The sequence below is a fragment of the Tupaia chinensis genome, unplaced genomic scaffold (assembly GCF_000334495.1).
Source record: "Tupaia chinensis unplaced genomic scaffold, TupChi_1.0 Scaffold000430_1, whole genome shotgun sequence".
NCBI lineage: Eukaryota > Metazoa > Chordata > Mammalia > Scandentia > Tupaiidae > Tupaia > Tupaia belangeri.
The window spans coordinates 4,052,424-4,069,394 of record NW_006159935.1 but is presented as its reverse complement, the minus strand read 5'-3'; the positions used below and the strand labels follow the sequence as shown (position 1 = coordinate 4,069,394).

At 46.4% G+C, this 16,971-nt stretch overlaps 1 non-coding gene across 1 annotated transcript; it reads right to left on the bottom strand.

The window, feature by feature from the left end:
* Positions 1-16,248: 16,248 nt before the first annotated feature.
* Positions 16,249-16,352, bottom strand: LOC114009007 (U6 spliceosomal RNA). The gene has a single exon (XR_003550490.1). It is a non-coding gene; the product is annotated as a U6 spliceosomal RNA (small nuclear RNA).
* Positions 16,353-16,971: the final 619 nt, after the last annotated feature.

Below are 16,971 nucleotides of genomic sequence, written 5' to 3'. Positions count from 1 at the left end.
CCCCTTCAGATGCTCTTGCACCTTGCTGCCAAAGGCTTCAGTCTCCTTTCCCTACTTCTGTTTTCCCATCGTCCAATGCCTATTTCCTTTCTAATCAGGCAGACATGTACACACACTGACCGTCTCTGCTGCTACAGGTATAGAAAACAAACTTCAGGAGGGGACACATTGACTTTGTAGTTTTATTGGGATTTGTTATGTGCCAACGTTCCCAGATTATAAACCCTCAAAAGAAAACAAAGTTAAATCAGAATGTTTCTGTAGGAAATTGTCATGCTGGGGAGAGGGAGGGGGAGAGGAGGCAGACAAACCCAAACCCAGTTTTAATCTAACAGGAAAAAAAATAGAAGCCATATCCATAGATCACTAGCCCTATGACTTATTTATTTAAATAGTCAGAGAGCATGTGTGCCCAACAGAGAGAGAGAGAGAGACAGATCACCACTCAGTAGGGCATGGCCACACCACAATTCCTGATCCGCCATCTTTCTATGATGTTGAGATCTTGACTGTTTACGCCCAGGCCTTGGATGCTCTGAAAGCTGCCACGGTCAGAACTTGATCTGTGGTCGGCAATGTGGAGCCCAGCCCCCTCGACCACTTCACTGCGAGGCCAGCCCACCAGCTCTCTTTTAAGTATGGTTTCTTGGAGGATCCTAGAACCGGACCTCCTGGGTTCAGGCCCTGTTCTGCCATGCATCAGGTACCTGACCTACATTTTCATCTAGATGTGCACGTATTAACCCAGAGCCACCTTGAGGGTTAGGTAGAATAGCACATATGAAGCACCTGGGACAGGGTCAGGCACATATAAAACAGCTTGTATTAGTGATTATGAGGATGAATATGGTTAAAGAGGTTGATCTGTTTACATGGGATAATTAAAAGCTACGTGAAGGTACAAGAAAAGCAGTGTGTGTGAGCTTTGGGGCTCCCACAGTGCCTGGCACGTATTGTAGTGGGGGAGAATGAAGCTATTCCATCAGCCTAGCCAAAGCTCAGTTGGCTGGAAGACAGGGCTGGAAATTCTGTCCTTATGAGACGATGAAGGTGCCCAGCTGAGGGAGAGTCACCAGCCACATAAAAGTCACTGATGATAGGACAATATTTTTCCTAGTCTGTGAAGGTCGGCATGTTTTCTGCAGAGAGGACACTGTTAAAAAGACAGTGGAATAATGACTATCTCTGGGACGCACACAGACAGCCCTCCCCTCCACGTCCTCAGCGAATGGAATCAAGCTCCTTCATTGTAAAGCGTGCAGTGGAAGACGTAATGTAATGCAGATGCATAGTGACATCAGAAGCATGGCCAAACTGTGAGTCATGTAATGTCCAAAGGAGTCAGAGAGGACCTCATCCAAACGCATTTGACTGACGAGGATGAGGGTGGTGGGGGGCGCTGACAGAAGAATTGCCCTTGGGCCAAGGCACCACCAGCTCGTGGCAGAGTGGCCTAAACAAAGCCTTATTGCTTCTAAAGCCATACTGTGCTAGGTTGCCTCCTGTTCCCACGCCCTTCATGCCTGCCTCAGATCTTAAACCAGATGGCAAAATCAGCTTCTCTCTGGATCCCTGAAAGGTACTCCTTACCTGAGATGCCACAGCCTTGGGGACTTCTAAATCCTTGTTGGCTGCTGCCACCTAGGGCATTCAGGTGAGTTCTGCTCCTTGGGCATTGCCTTGGGACAATGGTGGTGACTCCATCCTGCTCAATACTGACCTCCCTGATGAATCCACAAGTCACTCACGGGTTAGCAGAACTACGCATATCCGAGATGTTGAGATGATGCCACCTGACCCTGGTTGATAAACACATCCTACTGTTTGGCCTTTGAAATATTGTTAGGGAAATACTCAAACCTTTCAATGTTTAAAAATACTCCAAGGAAAATTGATTAGTTGCTGATAGGTGGTTTAATATCTGATTCCTTTCAAGGTGCTGGTGAGAGGGGGCTCACGACTTTGTCCCCCCAGCATGGCCAACAGAAGACTATCAGACCTATTGGTTCAAGTGCCATGTGTCAACACCTGTTCACTCAAGTTCAAGGTGACACTTGCGGCCACTTCCCTGATCACGGCCCCGTCATGGTATCCTTTGACGATAACAGCAATTCATTCCTTCAACCCAAATCGTTAGAGAGGATTTATGGAGCCAGAAACACCCATGAACTAGAATCTCAGTGTTAAGTCCATCGACTGGCTAGAAAACTGATGAAATGAGGGCTGGCCTATTGTCCAGTGGTTAGGGAGCCAGACCCTCCATGGCCAACTGCAGTTCAAATACCCGATATGATAGCTTGAAAAATATGCTGGGTGTATAGATGTGCAAGCTTGAAATCCCAACAGGACGGAGAAATGAAGGAGAAGGGATTATGGCATGGCCATGCTCCATCAGGGGTTCTTTCTCCCTCTTCCTCTGTCCTGGGCAAGTATATGTACCCTCTGGCAATTATAAAAGAAATGAAAGAAAAGACAAAATGAAAGAAAAGACAAACAACAGTCCAGGTTGACTTCCAATGCGATTAAAACCAGATGCCTAGAATTTCCAACTCAAGAACAGAATAAATAAAAATCATCAGAGCTGATTATTTTTCTAAGCAGGGCAGTTTCGAAAGCTTCCCATTTGAACATGTAAGCATTTTTCCAGCTGCACAAGTACGCCATACCATAGGATGCGTGACTGTCCCCTTCTGTGCTAACTATTATTTCGGGCATTTTAAGGATCTAACGAGTACCCCTATGGCTCTGAGTTTTTTGTTATAGTCTAAATACTGTCATTATGCACAGTGTAGCATCATGGCTTAAACATCTCGTGATCATTCGACCTAGGTTCAAATCCAAGCTCTGCAGCTTGCTGGTTGTGTGCGCCTGTGCAAGTCTCTTAACGTCCCTAAATTTCAGATGCCGCATCTAGGAAAGGGTGATGACAATACTAACAGCACGGTAGACTTGTGGTGACAACTGAAGATAAGAACCAGCAGATGGCATAACGGTTGTCACTTGACTCCCACATATCCCACCATATTTCGGATCCAGGACCTGGTAGCTTAAAACTCACACCGGGCTCATATGCGTGTGTGCCCCAAATCCCAAAAGGCGAATGGAGGAGAAGGGATTGCGGTACAGCCATCTGCCTGGGAGGTGATTTCTCACTTTCTGTCTCTCTGTCTCTCTGCCGAGCTCACACACCCTACAGTAAAAATTTCTCTTAAAAAAAAGCAGGTAGCATGGTGGTTAAAGGTGTTGGACTCCCAGATGGCCAACCATGGTTCAAGTCCCAAGCCTGGGAGCTTGCTTTCTCACTTCCCTCTCTCTCTCACTCTGTCCCTCTGGTCAAATATAATAAATAAATAAATAAAGTTAAATGAAATAATTCTTTTTTAAAAAGAAAGAAAATTGAAGATAATAAAGGCTTGAAGTTTAGTACTTCGTTTGGCCTAGAGTAAGTAAGCAATAAAAAGTAGCTCTTCTTGTCATAATCACCATTATTTTTCATACAGTCACTGCCAGGAAAAGATTCTCGGTTATGAGAAGACATCAGAGAACAAAGAGGATGATTTTAGGTAGTTCTGATAAAGCAGATGGTGGCTTTGCAGCCAGGACTGAAAAATATGCTGGATTTTCACTCAGAAGGTCTGAATTCAAACCCCAGATGTGTAAAAGTATTACATTTATATGGCTCCCGGTCTCTTCGTCAGTAAAACCAAGGTAGTAATAGCAATCTCACAGACTGCGGTGAAAATCAAATGAGATCATGACACCAAAAGGGCCAAACCCAGCACATGGCCCACAGGGAGCACATTTTCCTTCACTTGTCAGATGAAAGTCTTAGGGTCCTTTCCCTTGGTCTACACGGGGCTTATAAGTCTCACCTCCTGCAGCTGAGGTGAGGGTGGCAGACCGACTCAGCCATGCCCTACGGGAACCCGGTGTCATATTTCTGATCTGCTTATCCCGTGATCCCAAACATAAAGAAGGCCCTCAGCGGTTCTCTGCTAAGTACGAGAAGAAGGTGCTTTCAGCAGCTGGGAGAAGCCGGAGGAAGGCAGAGCTGGGCCAGGAGGCATTCCAGCAAGCCCTGGAACTGACCTAGAACCACAGGCCTGTGCTGTGGGCAGGAGAGAGTAGGGGATGGCTGGGGCCTGGGACCTGGCGTCTCCTCTGCGCAGGGTGGCAAGCTCGGGGACTCAACGTTCTCCCAGCGTTTGGCGGCCTAGCCTGGTACGTCACTGAATTGGTAAATTCACCAGCTCTCTGAGCTACAGGTAGCATGTTCCCTCTAGCTGTATTTTGAAAAGATGACACAATTTGGGCACAACATATTTTCCAACCTGGAGCAGTATTCATTGTTAGTGTATTTAAGTCAGTATGTCTGTTCGAGAGCGTGTGCACGCATGGGTAACACACACACAAGAAAGTAATCTTAGCAGGAACGATTCCCCCAAACGCCACTAGCTAGCAGTGGGCCTGCTAGGTTCTCAGGTCAAGGCTAGGCCAATGCACCCATGTTAGCAATTAGCTAACTAGGTCCTGAACAGCTCACCCCATCCCCAATGCCCAAACCAACCCACCAAACAAACAACGCTTCTACCTACCCCCTTCTCTCCCAGTCTCACACCAAGAGCTCCACGCACCAAGTCTATCCTCTCCTGCCGGTTCTTCCGGGAGAAGGAAGTCGTGCGCGCCCCCTCGTGGCGCGTTGGCTGTAATTGCATTCTTCGGCTTTTTGTCCTTTGCCTGTCACTAAATTTTATAGCAGGCCTGAAGCCAAACTCGGTGTCAAATTCAAAGACGTTTCTGGCTGCAGCGTGGAGGCGTAGTTGCAGCTAATAAAGAGTTTAAAAGTCTTTGGGTCACCTTTCTCTGCCATATTTTCGTCGGCTCCCTTCGGCCCCCTCATCCACCTGCCATGAGGGGAGCTGCTGGGCTGTTTCTGCTGTTTCTACGCTGCAGCCCCACGCTAGTTTTCCTCACAGGAAAGACCTTTCCCCGCCTTCTCTGCCAAGCTGCCTCTCTAGTTTAACCTGGAGGTATGGCACCGGGACCCATACAGCACGTGTGAGAGGGAATGTCCGCGACGGCCAAAACCTTGGGACTCTGGCAGAGTTCCAAGAGTTCATCCCGTTCTTGCTTTGGAGTTGCCTAGAAATTCATCTCATCAATGCCTTTACGGGCCTTAATATGCATCTTTGCAACATCAAGCAAAGACCACCCACTCGGGTATCTGTGAAATGCGCACGCCCAAGGCCCACCTCAGCAAAGGCCACACAAGAATTGCCCCTGAAAGCAGAGGTGCGTCACCAGGGTGCCCGCACCCATGGTGCACCCCACGACTCTGTAGTCATGCAGTCAGTCTCCAGAGCAGGAACTCCTGAAGGCAGGGGTTGAAACATTTTCAAAAATGAGTATTTCGTGCCTCTAGTGCAGGGCTCAACACGTAACAGGGGGTCCAAAGATATCTTTGTCAAAGAAAATGCTATAGACTGAGTTGCACCACCTCGACTTCTGGTGTGAAAGCCCTAATTCCTGATAGGACTGTATTTGGAGATAGAGCCTTTTATGGAGGTGACTACAGTTAAAGGAGAGCCTGAGTGTGGGCCCCTAAAAAGACAGGACTAGAGTCCTTGCAAGACGGAGAGACACAGAGATTTCTCTCTTTCACAGACAGGGCCAGCTGAGCGCCTCGTAAGAAGATGGACATCTGCAAAGCCAGGGAAACGGCCCTCACTAAGAACCATGCCGGCCTCACCTTGACCTTGGGCTCCCAGCGTCCAGCACTGTGATAAATTGCTGTTGCGTAAGTCATGCACTCTGCGGTATTTGTTACAGCAGCTCAAGCAGACTCATACCAAACGGAAAGCTCCTTAACGAAATTCCTACAACCAGCCATCATGCGGTGCTAAATTTCAAGGAAGGAGGGAGGGCAGAGGTTAACACAGCTCGAGGGCCAGCTACGTGGTGGGCCGGCTGCTTCTCAGGAAATTCACCTGCTGTCTTCTCACCTAGCAAACACTCCTGGCAAGCTTTGGGCACCCATGCAGAGGCCCAGGGTGACGTGTGCCCCCACGGTGTTCTCCTTCCCTGAGCACTTGCTTAGCTGCTGGCCTTCGGTGATCCCATAGGTGCGTGAGCTTGAAATCTGCTTTCCACTAGAGAGGATGATGTTTGGTCCCACGGAGCTCTCTTTTCCTCTCAGGTACTGCTTCTGGAAGTCGCCATGAACATTCCTACCAGGAATGAGTCTCACACTGGATTTTATGGCCTTCATTACTTTTTTTTTTAACTTTTTCTTCCCCCAGAGACAGAATCTCACTGTGTTGCCCAGACTGGCCTTGAACTAAAGATTCTCCTGTCTCAGCCTTCCTAAGAGCTGGGATTACAGATACGTGCTATGCCGGCCTTTTCATTACACTGTGGTCAACAAAAGTGAGTGACACATGAGAGAGAAGGCGATAAACAAGTGTCAAGGTCCGGGGCTCGAACCACTATTGGCCATGTGAGAGTCCAGCACCTTCACTGCCACGCCACCTGCTGGCCCAGTGCCTTTTCAACCATCCACCGTTATTTACATTGTTTTCAAAATTTTTAGGTTTATTGATTTTTTTCCATGAGAAAGAAAAATAGAGGGCCAGTGGGTGGTGTAGAGGTTAAGGTGGCTGGATCTCACATGGCCAACTACATGGTTCTAGTCCTAGACCCAGAAGTTTGAAAATCACACTGGGCATGAGTGAATGTTTGCCAAAACAACCAAGAGAAGAATGGGGGAGAGGGGATTGTGGCGTGGCCAAGCCCCCTAGCGGTGGTTTCTCACTTTCCTCTCTCTCTGCCTCTCTCTGGCAAGCACACGTACCCTATAGCAAAACAAAAAATAAAAGAGAAACAGAGACAGAAAGAGAGACTAGAACCCCCGACAGGGTCTTCACTCTCAGCAGGATCACAGACGTGTGTTGCACATCGGTGTGTGCAAGGAGCCTCGGGGCAAACTCGGCCCTCCCACGTGGCCTCAGTGTTGCAGAGACTTGAGACCGCAATGTAACCACTGCAGCAACAGGGCTGACTTTCTTTCAATTTCGTTATTTTTAACTAATGCAGTGATAAAACTTTTTATATGTATCTTTATCTCTTTTATTTATTTATTTATTTTTAGGTTTTTGCCATAAGGTGCATGCACTCATTGGAGAGAGACAGAGAGACAGAGAGAGGGTATATGAGAATCACCCCCTGGGGAGGATGGTTACACTGTAATCCCTTCTCCTCTATTCTCTCAGGATCCTGGGCACATGCACACACAGAAATACACACACACACACACACACACAAATACGCACACACACACACATGATTTTCAATCCTCTGGGTCTAGGACTTGAACTGCAATCGACCATGTGGGAATCCAGCACCTTAAACACCATGCCATCTGCAGGCCCCATCCCTAATTTCTAAAATGGTTAAATAATAAAAGACAATGAGGAAAGTGGTGGGGGTGGCCCCAGTGTGACACAAGCACACCCAGGATGAGTTCCCTTGCAGGATGGCCAGTGTAGCAGTGTGTCCTCAGGCAGTTTACACACTATTCCTTCACCTGGGTTTCCTCTGCTACAAAATAGGCTTTCTCTTTTCTCAAATCCTGGGAATACAGAGAGTTTATAAAGCAACCTGCGACATATCATTCCCTTCTGTCAAGCCCTGTATTATTAAACATTTGTCACAGCGGGGAGATCTTGACTGGGTGTGTCGTTTGCGATACCTGGGGCTACCCTCCCTGCCTCACCCCTGCAATCGCTAACCCAGTGCAGAAGCACAGAATCATGGTGCCAGGACCGTGTGCAAACACTGGGATCTGGCCCACCCTGGGCTGTTTGGATTTCAGTGCCAGGGTAGGAGATCTGAAAGACATGAAAAGGAACAGCTGAATTCCAAGACACTCCTTCAGATAAAGTTTCCTTTAAAACATTTCTACCAGTTTTCATCAATATTTATAAAATGATGACTAGATATGGCCACATTCCTCTTGGGCTGTGTCGAGAACACACCCATCATACCTGATGAGAATGCAATTGCTGTTTGTTGAGAGAGGCACTTTCCAAAGAAGTTTATTTATTCCATGAGAGGAAGAGAGAAAGAGAGAGAGTAAGAGAGCCCCTGACAGTGTCCTGACACTGTGACCGACTCCCAGCCTCGCCAGCCAGATCACGACTGCGCACATTCCCGGCGAGCTCGCGAGGCCTCGAGATGTGAATCGAGACCACCCTGTGTAGCCTGTCTCTCAGAACATCTCATTTCACCACTGTCCCACAAGGGGGCCACTTTTGTACACGAGCTTCTTTGGAAATGAGGAAATAAGGCAGTCCCACATACCAAAATCATAAAATAAAAATCAGTTATAGATGGGCCGGCAGGTGGCATGGTGGTTAAAAGCGTTGGACTCCCACATGGCCAATCGTGGTTTGAGTCCTGGACCTGGCAGCTTGCTTTCTCACTTTCCCTTTCTCTCTCCCTTTCTGTCTCTGTTTGGTCAAATTGTAAAAAATAATAACAACAAATGGAATTAAGTAAGTAAATAATTTTTAAAAGTCAATTATAGGTGAGCAAAAAAGATAACTTTTTTTAAAGGGCAACATTTTGTGGCAGAAAGAACATGGGATTAGAGTCCTGGTTTGATTTCCAGATGGGTCTCTTGCTCCCAGAAATGCAGTACAAGTTAATTAACCACTTAGAGCTTCAGTTGCTTCTCGGGGGATTTCGTGGAGGCTAACATAAGACAGAGACACAACTTTTCTAGAAAGAGTTAACTAATACATCTGGTCTCCCAAGTGGGCAGATATTAATAAATTCTTGGCTACGTTTGAGGCCTGAGTGCCATTATGGTTTGTTTAGTATTCATGGTCCAGTCTTTGAGAGACACCAGAAAGGCCACCTGGCTTCTATACAAGTCCCTCGCAGTCTCACAAGGTGGCTGGAATCCCCAAATATCTTGTCTCATGAGTGGAGTGGTTCCCATCCTTTGCATATATTAGAATACCTAGGGAGGGTGCGGTGATACCCACTCTATGGCACAAACTCCTGGAGGCTGGAGGATTACGGCATCGAGTCCATCTCTCTCTTGCTCTCTCTCTCTCTCAATTAAAAAGAGAAAGAAAGAAAGAGAAAGAAAGAAAGAAAGAAAGAAAGAAAGAAAGAAAGAAAGAAAGAAAGAAGAAAGAAAGAAAGAAAGAAAGAAAGGGAAAGAAAGAAAGAAAAAGAGAAAAGGAAAGAAAGAAAAAAGAAAAACGAAGAAGAATTGCCTGGGGAGAATTTTTTAAATGCCAGTGCCCGGTCCCAGTCCTCGACCAACCAACCTAGGTCGTGTATTGGCGTTGTCTTCAAAGCTTCCATATGACACTACCGTACAGCTCGAGCTCAGAACCACTAAGTTATGGTCTTAAGACATCAACTAAAGGATCAGTAAGTGGGGTGGTGGTTTAGGTGCTAGAATCACATGACTGACTGTGGTTCGAATCCTGAAACTGAGGGCTTGCTTTCTCATTTTCTCCCTCTCTCTCTCTCTCACACACACACACACACACACACACACACACGCCTTATAGTATATTAAATAAATAAATAAACAAATAAAATTAAATAAATAATTGTTTTTAAAGTGAATGCAAAAAGAGACACCAGTTGAAAATCCTAGGCAGATAAACCTGTAAGTCATTTTTTCTTTCAATGACCCTAGTTTCAAGAAATGAACCAGATTAACAAATTGGCCCCTTGGCAATTCACCACAGGGACATAAAGGGTGGTGCTGGGTGTCCAGATGATGTACAGCAGGCAAAAATCTAGAGCACTGGGCCAGCAGGTGGCGTGGTAGTTAAGGTGCTGGATTCCCACATGGCCGACTGTAGTTCGAGTCCCAGACCTGGCAGCTTGAAAATCACGCTGGCATGCGTAAATGTATGCCCAAGATCCCAAGAAGAGAATGGAAGAGAAGGGATTGTGGAGTGGCCATCCCCTCTGGAGAATGATTTCTTGCTTTCTCTCTCTCTATCTCTCTCTCCCTCTCTCTCTCTTTAGTGGGCACATATGCCCTATGACAAAAACCTAAAAATATGTTTAAAAGTCTAGAGCACCACTGGGACCCTATATCCCTATAATGAGTCGGGAGAGAAGGGGAGATTGATAGTGTTGATAAACTTCCCCATCATCAACATCAACTACCACTTACTGACTCACCATGAGTTGCCCGGTACTGTGAGTCAAGAATTTCCTATTTCACTCTTCAATACTCACATGGTGACTGGAGACTGGGTAGGGAGAGAGGGTGTGGGGTAGTAAGACCATGCAACTTTTCCAAAAAACATTTCCAGAGTCTTCAAATTTCTTGGCCAAAGAAGTCGACTTCAAGATAACTATCCCATGGAAATGGGTCACAAATGCAGATGGTACTTCTTTTTCTTTTTTTTCCCTCACAAAAATGCCCATTGCAGCATGGTTTAGATTAATAAGAAACTAGAAATAACCTAAATGCCCAAGAAACGGATGGGGATCACAAAAGTGTAGCTACATTATACCCTGGGGTATAACACAAGCAGTAACGATGTTCTCCTCTCCAACACGTTATGACAAGGAAAACGTTACGTAACAAAACACTCAGTAAGACCCAGTCAGATATGAAATAGGGTCTACGGTGTGAGTCGCTGTCCCAGCAATGAGGCGCGAGCAGTGGCACAGCGTACGATGTGCCGTGAACGCCATCTAGTTGGGAAGGTCCCCGGTTTGCATCTGGAGACCTCCCTGAGTACACTGGGCATTACGTACCCATGACCTGGTGCTGCCTGAAGCTGGGGAGATGGGGACCCTGGTGGGGTACCTGTCTCTGTCTCTTTCTCCCTCTCTCTGTCTCTCTCACTATGGAAAGAAAAGATGAGAAAAAAAGAAAGGAGGGAAGAAGGAAGGTAGGACTATCCCAAGAATGGTAAGTAGCTGTAAAGCTTCGCATTATCAGGTGAGTGCTGTTGTCAAGACCCCATTTGTACCCAGTCACCTTTAGAGAATGACCCTCAAATGGTTAAAAGTATATCAGTGGGTGGAGTAATGGTTGCATCAGTGGACTCCCATGTCATTGACTATATTTCGAGTCCTGGACCCGGTGACTTAAAACTCACGCTGGGCACATGTGCGTGCATACCCAAGATCCTGAGAAGAGACTGGAGAAGGGATTGCAGCATGGCCATCCCCCTGGGGGATCTTGAGGGTGATGTCTTGCTTTCTATCTCTCTGTCTGTGCAGTGAGCACACGTGCTCCATAGCAAAAAATCTCTCAAAAAGAAAAAAAAAAGATAAGTATACCACCCAAATGAAAATCTTTTATGTAGAAAACGCTTTTATTGATCCTATGCTGTGGAGTCACCCATGTTTTATTAATAGTTGGTGTCTAAGGCTCAACGATGGCCCTCTCACCTCTGGATAGAGCCAGGCGGGAGGCAGAGGGCCCCAGTCAGAGGAAGTGGAAAGCAAAGGACAACTGATGTGTGAGACAGCCAGAATCATCGCTTCACAAGCCTTCCTCCTCCCGAGTCAGGTTCCTCCATGGGCGTGGAAGGGGAGGAACTGAGAAAGAAGAAAAGATTCGTGCTGGAGAAAACAAAGCGAAGTAGACACAGCAGGAGGGAGAAGCAAACGGAATGCCAATTCTGCTTGCTGAAGGGGTTTCAAATACCCCAGTCCACCTCAAATCAAAGAATCATGTGTCCTCACCCAGCTGGGCTGGCTTTGAGGATGGAATCGCAGAATCGTGCGTCCTCACCCAGCTGGGCTGGCTTTGAGGATGTTCCTGATTTTCTGACGGTTACTTCTGTTCTGGGGACAGACAGCCTGGCCAACACTCGCGCACCACAACGTTCAGGGCCACGTTCTCCTGCCATGAGCTTCCTTCCCATCCCCAGTCCCCACGCCCAGGACCCGAGCTCTCTGGACACCAACATCCTTCCTGCCTGCCAGGTTGCGACTCCAACCTGGGTCTGATTGCCACAGCCTTTTCTGCTCTGAGGTGGAGTTTTAATTTTAAATAAATAAATAGACAACTGTGTTTTTGTGACTGGGGGTTTCACTGTAACCTACTGGGATTGCCTGGCACACAGGTCACCTTCTGGACAGGAGAGCCTTATCCTGCAGGGGAAGTTGGCCGCCTTGCAAGAACTATTTTTCGATTCATCCCACAGAGGTGGGGACCCTTGGAGCATCCCTAATCCGAAATCCAAAATGCCTCCAAATCTGAAATGTTTTGAGCACCGTGACACCACAAGAGAACTATTCCACCCCCGACCTCATGTGATAGGCTGTAGTCAAAATGCTGGGGTACAAACCTGGTAGATAAAACTACCTTCGGAAAAAAATCGGTAACAGAATTACCTTCTGACTATGCGTATGACGGGTGAATGAGACATAAATGAGTTCTGATCTGGTAGATCTGCTCCCATCCCCGGGATATCTTGTACCCAAGCCATGAGAGAACACTGTGACTCCATGTCCTGCTTAGCCTTTGAAGCCCAGCTTAGCAGATGAAGCTTTAGGAGAACCAGTCTTTGACTTCTCTTTCTTTTTTCAGTCTTTGACTTCTCTTTCGCTTCCGCCCAATGAACGTATAGAGCCTAACCTTTTATTGCCCCATAATGGATTCAGCTCAATGCTTAACTAAGGACAGTTAATAAGAACTTTGGGTCGGCAGGTGGCGTGGTGGTAAAGGGCACTGGACTCCCACATGGCCGACCACGGTTTAAGTCCTGGGCCTAGCTGGTAGCTTGCTTCCTCACTTTCTTTCTCTCTCTCTCTCTCTGTTCAAATTAAAATAAATAAATAAATAAATAAACAAAGTTAAATAAAAAACAATTCTTAAAAAATACATTAAAAATATATATAATGAAAATTAACAATAACCTTGCTGAGTCTTTGCAGACACCAGAATATGGAGACAGATAGGTAAAGATACCACCAGCCCCCTCTCCCATGACCAGCTGAGAAGATTATATCAGCTTAAGCACTGCAAAGCCATACATGGACCCTTTAAATACCAATTTACAGCAATTAAGCCTTGTAGTCCTCCCTGGGCTCACTGAGGCACCTTCCCTAGCCACCCCTAACTGAGTTGCTCCGTTCACCCACTTCTGTTGTTCACTATATGAACAGATTATGGAGCTAAATTTTAGGTCTTCCCCCACACAGTCAAAAATGATTGTGTGTGCACTCACACTTGAAGGAGAACTTCAGCTCCTTCACACTGGCTCCAAAGACTCTTTCCACTTTAGTGGGGCCTGTATTGATCACGCCTTATTTTATTTTATATTTTATTTCGTTCCATTTCAGGGGGTTCATGGGCCCCAAGAAAAGAACTTCTATGCTAAGTGTTTATGAAGACAGGGGAGGCTTTTCCAGACTGCAGGCTGAACTTGGCCTGCCTTTCCAAGCACTGACCTGAAATATTTCCTTTAGCCATTTTCCTACCCATTCTATTTTTCAAATATTTATATTAATAAAAGATTAAACAAACCCCACATGTCAAAAATATTCCCCGGCACCAGGAAGCCTATAGAGTTTCCATTAAAAAAAAAAAAAGCATCAGGCATCAAAAAGACGGACTTTCTGTTATGAACAGACATTACCAGTTTGGATTAGTGAACAACCCAGAGAAGGCCTGTCCTCTTTCTCTTGGTATCTGAGTGAAACAAGATACTTAACACCAAACAACACCATGGCTCTGTCCTGGTTCTTTGACATAAGGAGAGACTTGAGCTGTTGACAATAAGTATAGAAAGACAAAGACAGAGTTTGGTGGTTTCTATGTCCCCCAAATAAAAAGGGAAAAAGGGGGAGTGAGAAGTGAGGGAAAAGTAGAGGGAGGAAAGATAGATGAGAGAGAAGAGACCGGACATCTGGTTTTGTAAATGCCTCGAAATGGATCTTCACCGTGCACCCCAGAGCTCCCGGTGCGTGCTCTGCTCAGCGTCATGAGTGCTCCCTGGGAACTTGCAAAAATGCAAACTCTCAGGCCCCACCCTGGGCTTCCTGTACTCAGAGCTCCGAGAGAGTGAGACCTAGCCATCTGTTTGTTTTTTTTCTTTCCATAAATAAGTTTACAATTTAAAAGACTATTTTAAGAGAAATTTTACGTTTGCAATAAGACTGAATAGAAGGTACAGAGGTTTTCTGTACCTCCTGCTCCCACACATGCACGGCCTCCCCTTCACGGACGTCCCACCCGAGTGCTACGTTGGCCGCATTGATGAGCCTGCTCGGAGACCTCTTTATTAGCGAAGCCTGTAGTTTACATAGGCTTGTGCAGTCCATGAGTCTGGACGAAGGCATGGATCCACCGTTAACGCACCATGCAGAAGGGTTTCATTGCCTCAGGGTCCTCTGCGTCTTGCCTGCTCATCTGGCCTGCTCCGGAAGCCCTGGGAACGGCTGACTTTTCTATTGAGTCCAAAGCACTGCCTTCTCAGGCCACTAGTAATCAGCATGTGAATATTGCATCTGATTCGAGACTCAATTCCATATTGTTGACCTAAAGACTATGAATTTGGTAACTTTTAGTATCTTGTGATTAAACACAGAGAGAAAATAAAACATTTTACTTTTACTCCAAACTTTTTGTAAAACTGGGCCTCATATCTAAAGTTTCTCAGGGAATTATTTAATAAATGTGATCTGTTCTTTTTGCAAACAAAAACAAAAGCAAAAACAAGAAAAAAAAAAAAAGTACTGCCTTCTCCAGAATGCTAGAGTCGGAATCATACACTACGCGGCCTTTTCCGCCCGGCATCCTGCACTTGGTAGTGTGTGCTCAGGATCTGTCCCTGCCTGTTCATGGCTTCCTAGCTCCTTTCAGTGGAAATGGAATTGATACCCATTGTCTGGAGGTATTGCCGTTTTTCACTCACCTGCTGAAGGTCATCTTACTTGCTTACAAGTTTTGATCGTTAGGAATAGAACTTCTATAAACATCAGTGTGCAGGTGTTTGTGTGGACATTCAGCTCCTTCAGGTAAACACAAAGGAGAGAGCGTCTGGTCTTGTGAGAAACAGTCCAACATCTCCCCATGTGTCGTTGTGCATTCCCACCAAGCATGAGCGAAAGGCCCTGTTGCTCCACACCCTTATCAGCATTTGGTGTCCTGGATGGTGGTTATTCTGACAGCTGTGTGGCGGTCAGCAGTCTGTGTTCACCAAACAGTCGGATTCAGAAGTACGTGAAGATTAAAAGCCGCTGCTGGGGCCAGGTCTTCTCTGATAGACGTAACCATCCCAAATGGCCCTAATTCAAACCACGGACCCTGTGATGACAGCAAAGGAGGACGAAGAGAACAGCAGTGAGGAAGCGTGTTTACGAGCGACAGTAACATGACGGGCACTGCAAAATTATCATCTCATTTTACCTTTTCATTAGATCTAAGAACTTGTCTCCAGTGTAAAGGTTTTTTTTTTTTTTTTTGGAGAAATTTTTGCTATAGGGCACGGGCACTCGCCAGACAGACAGAGACATAGAGACAGAAAGCAAGAAATCCCCCCCCAGGGGGGACGGTCACGCCACAATCCCCTCTCCTCCATTGTCCTCTCAGGATCTTGGGCACGCACGCACGCGCCCGGCGTGAGTTTTAAGCCACCGGGTCCGGGACGCGAACTGCGGTCGACTACGTGGGAGTCCAGCGACATAGCCATTACGCTAACTGCTGGTTCCCAAGATTTTTTTTTTTTTTGAAGTGAGATAATATAACTATTCAAGCTATAGACCTAAGTGGTGAGCTTATAGGCAGGAATGAGAAAAGTATAAAAAATTGCAAAGAAGAATGTAGGGATCCCACACCACCCCATTGAAAATGATTCTTTTTTTTAATGTAGAGGTTTTTGCCTTAGGGCACACATGCTTGCCGTAGAGAGAAAAAGACAGATAGTGGGAGGAAGAGTGAGAAACCGCTCCCGGAGGGAGGGATGGTCACACCGCAATTCCTTCTCATCCATTCCCCTCCCAGGATTCTGGGCACTGAGGCACACACCCAGCATGAGTTTCAAACCACTGGGTCCAGGGCTCAAACTGCAGTTGGCCTTGTAGGGGTCCAGCGATGTACTGCACTGCTCCATCTGCTGGTCCCAATCAGTCTTTTTTTCTTTTTTCTTTATTTTTCGATATAAAAGATTATTTTAGTAATTAAATTTTTAGGTGAAAGAATTTTAAAATAACCTCGACAACGTAAAAGCACATTATTAATTATTTAAAAATATGGAATGCTCTGCAAATTTGCATGTCATCCTTGTGCGGGGGCCCTGCTGACCTTCTCTCTGTTACTCCAATAGTGTATGTGCTGTCAAAGTGAGCACAAAAACCAGCTAATCTTATCACACATGTTTTTTCCTACGTCTGAGCTCTTTCACAGGGTAGGCTCCAGAGAGGGTCCTTGTGTCTGAGATTTGAAGATCCAGGAACTGAGGTCTCGGCCTCCAGCTTCAGTCTTCTCTCCTCTGAAAGCAGGTGTCCAAGGGCCAGCAGGTGGCGTGGTGAGTAAGGCAGCCCGATTTCCACAGGGCTGACACTATTAGCGTCCTCGAGCTGGTGGCTTAAAAATCGCACCAGGCACATGTGCGTGCGTGTCCAAAATCCCGGGAGGAGACTGGGGACGAAGGAATTGTAGCGTAGCCATCACTCCCTTGGGGGGGAATTCTCACTTCCTCTTTTTCAGCCAGTGCACATGCCCTAAGGCCAAAAATGAAAAACAAACAAACAAAAAACAAAAGCAAGTGTCCAGATCCATTGGTTCTTTACCCACCTCCCTTCCCTCCTGTGTTTGCTATTATTTAGAAATTAAGAATTTAAGATATTAAACAGACGAGGGACCAGCAGATGGCGTAATGGATACATTGCTGGACTCCCAGGTAGTTGACCACCTCTGAGTCAGGTTAACACGCCGCCGGACACCTGTGCACGCATGCCCAAGATCCC